Source organism: Schistocerca nitens, chromosome 1, assembly GCF_023898315.1.
Source record: "Schistocerca nitens isolate TAMUIC-IGC-003100 chromosome 1, iqSchNite1.1, whole genome shotgun sequence".
NCBI lineage: Eukaryota > Metazoa > Arthropoda > Insecta > Orthoptera > Acrididae > Schistocerca > Schistocerca nitens.
The window spans coordinates 685,947,786-685,951,091 of NC_064614.1; the positions used below are offsets into that span (position 1 = coordinate 685,947,786).

The following is a 3,306-nucleotide window of genomic DNA, read 5'->3' on the forward strand; positions in this document are numbered from 1 at the left end:
AGTTGTGTGTTAACATTATGGCTAGGTTTACTAGTGAAGAGTTGGTAGATATGCATCACGTGTATAGGTTCACTGATAGTAACGGAAGCATAAAAGGAATAAAAGAGCCGGCCGTTGTGAAGGAGGAGGAGATTACTATTTAACGTCCCGTCGACAACGAGGTCATTAGAGACGGAGCGCGAGCTCGGGTGAGGGAAGGATGGGGAAGGAAATCGGCCGTGCCCTTTCAAAGGAACCATCCCGGCATTTGCCTGAAGCGATTTAGGGAAATCACGGAAAACCTAAATCAGGATGGCCGGAGACGGGATTGAACCGTCGTCCTCCCGAATGCGAGTCCAGTGTGCTAACCACTGCGCCACCTCGCTCGGTCCGGCCGTTGTGACCGAGCGGTTCTAGGCGCTTCAGTTCGGAACCGCGCTGCTGCTACGATCGCAGGTTCGAATCCTGCCTCGGGCATGGATGTGTGTGGTGTCCTTAGGTTAGTTAGGTTTAAGCAGTTGTAAGTCTAGGGGACTGAAAACCTCAGATGTTAAGTCCCATAGTGCTTAGAGGCATTTGAACTTTTTTTTTTGAAGGAATAAAATAAAATAGCAATAATTACTGGTTTAAAAATGTAAGAAGGTAATAGTGATGAAGAACAAGTGCAGGTTTAAGAGAACTGGCAAATAAAGTTAAAGTCGTCAGAAACGAACATGAGAAGAATGGCGTAAGTCATAAACCACGGACTGATCAAAATAATCATCCTAGCATTCATCAGAAGTCATTAAAGCTTTTCGGTATACTTAAGTGGATTCTCTAAGAACCTGATGACTTCCCTATGTCATTTGTTTCTTCTGATGTCATTGAGGATCACGTGTAGCCCACTCGATATACCCGATACACAGATTCCCGAGCAAAGAAAGGAATAGCGAAAGTGCATCCCCCACTTCAGAATCGATGGTGTTTACGAACAGACAATACTGCCCCGACGGTATACATGTCGAAATATTACATGACATTGTGTTGAATTGTACTGTATGTTAACCGGGGACCTAGAAACGATGGAGAGGCTCCGTCCCCGCTGCAGCCGCAGTGGTCCACAATTCCACGACGACTATCGCAGTCCACTTCACCCCTCCGCCGAACCCAGGGTTACTGTGCGGTTCGGCCCCGGTGGACCCCCCAGGGAACGTCTCACACCAGACGACTGTAGCCCCGATTGTTGCGTGGTAGAGTAATGGTGATGTACGCGTACGTGGAGAACTTGGTTGCGCAGCAATCGCCGACATAGTGGAACTCAGGCGGAATAAGGGGAACCAGCACGCATTCGCTGAGGCAGATGGAAAACCGCCTAAAAACCATCCACAGACTGGCCGGCTCGCCGGACGTCGACACAAATCCGCCTGGAGGATTCGTGCCGGGGACCAGGCGCTCCTTCCCGCCCGGAAAGCACTGCGTTAGACCGCAAGGCCAACCGGGCGGGCCTTACATGACATAGTAACGTAATTTAAAATTTCTTGGCGAACAGATACAAACATCCACTGGTCTTACAACAACTAAACGTAGACTGACGGCCAAAATATAATAAAAACAAGTCGAATGTAGACCCTTCACATGTCGGTGATGTACAGTTCCCGAGCAATGGTCGATTCAATACACCATTCCATTTCTATCGATCTCCTGCAGTAAAAATTGAACGGAGGCCCCAAAATATCTATTTCTAGCTTAATTCTGAGAACTCGAAGGGAAGAGTTGCCGCTTCTGTGATGAGAACGGCTATAGAAATGTCGATCTGCTTTGTAGGTTGGAGATTTCCTTGCTGTTTCGTGTAAACTAAATGGCGGCAATAGTGGATACTAGCAGACTGCGGTAACGTTTTTGACATATGACTGTCATTGTAGAAGTGCCAGCACTTCTACTTAGCCGCGCACCATACGGTGGCTTGCGGTGTCTGTATGTACATATAGGTGAAATTTCGTGGAGAATTTTCTTCGATTTTCATGTTAGCTATCCCACACTGGGTTAACGACGTATTAATCATATTTCCTTACTGTTTTGTGTAGGGACGATATCTGAATCTCTGAGACATAAGAGCGCCAGTAGTTTGCAGAGGCCGCCAGCGTCGGCCGCCTCTCGGCTGCAGCTCCCCGCGCCTCGCCTGGCCCTTAGGGGCGGCGGTCCTGATTGCGCAGGTCGCCGCCGCTGATGACAAGGCAGCCGCCGCCAGCCCGCAATCACGGCGCCCGTGGCTTCACATATCTCGGCTGCACGCCAGTCTGCCGCTGATAGCCATCGGCAGCGGCAGCCGACGCCCGATATGTGATTATAAACTGCTTTGTTCCACCACTTTAGCAATTTCCTTAGCCGTGAAATGAGTCTCCACCACTGAAGTTCTCATTCAGGTTTTCCCGTGACTCCGTAACGCACGTTAACGCGTTCACTTCTGGTGATGGAAGATCGCAGTTCTGCGTCTCGTTTTCTGGCAGAAACGTGAAACGCACTGCTGGAACAACCTTAGCTACTGTCTATCAGAGACGCCGAGAGACCGTAATGATCCCTCAAACTTATTTCATACTTCGTTTCCACAATCTCATTTTTTTCGTGTGTCAAGAATTTCGTGTGTTCCAGTAGATATTTCGTTTATCATTGTATGAGTGAGTGATTACGGCACACATATTATTACGCGTGTACATGTCTTGTGCCCAAGTTAAGGAAACAGTATTTACTTTTAGTCTCTTGGAGACGGGCGTTAACATGCAGCATCAGTCATCTCCATGTGTAATGTTTTCCTTTTATATATGAAGACTCCCCTCATGTTTTCGTTCCATATTTCCATCCCAGTATTGGATTATTGCTTAATCACGGAACACCAATATTAATTCTTCTGCGACGCACACAGTCTTTTTTTTTTTTTTTTTGACGTCATCGCCAAACCATTTACCTATGTGTGACAACGGATACATGTAATGGCGGGAAATCATTTTGTTTTTCTCTTAAATCCAGCCTTTTATGTTTGATTTATTGGCTAAACCGTGACTGCGCTATGTAGCCATTCTCAGTGCCGTTGCACTGCATTTCCAAATTCTTATTAAAAATAGCATACTTACGAGGTTACGTTACAAACAATATCCCTGTAGGTTTTACTCCTTAACAACTTTTACATTCAAATGTTTTTTTATTCCAGTCTTTGATCACAATATGAATTCTTTAGACGATGACCGGTTTCAGTCCGTAATGACCACCCTCAGCCATTACGGGCTGAAACCGGTCATCGTCTAAAGAATTCATATTGTGATCAAAGACTGGAATAAAAAAAAACATTTGACA

The 3,306-nt window shown here is 46.4% G+C and overlaps 1 non-coding gene across 1 annotated transcript; it reads right to left on the reverse strand.

Annotated features, from left to right (window-relative positions):
- Window positions 1–292: 292 nt before the first annotated feature.
- Trnaa-cgc (transfer RNA alanine (anticodon CGC)) lies at window positions 293–375 on the reverse strand. The gene has a single exon. It is a non-coding gene; the product is annotated as a tRNA-Ala (tRNA).
- Between the last annotated feature and the right edge of the window lie 2,931 nt (window positions 376–3,306).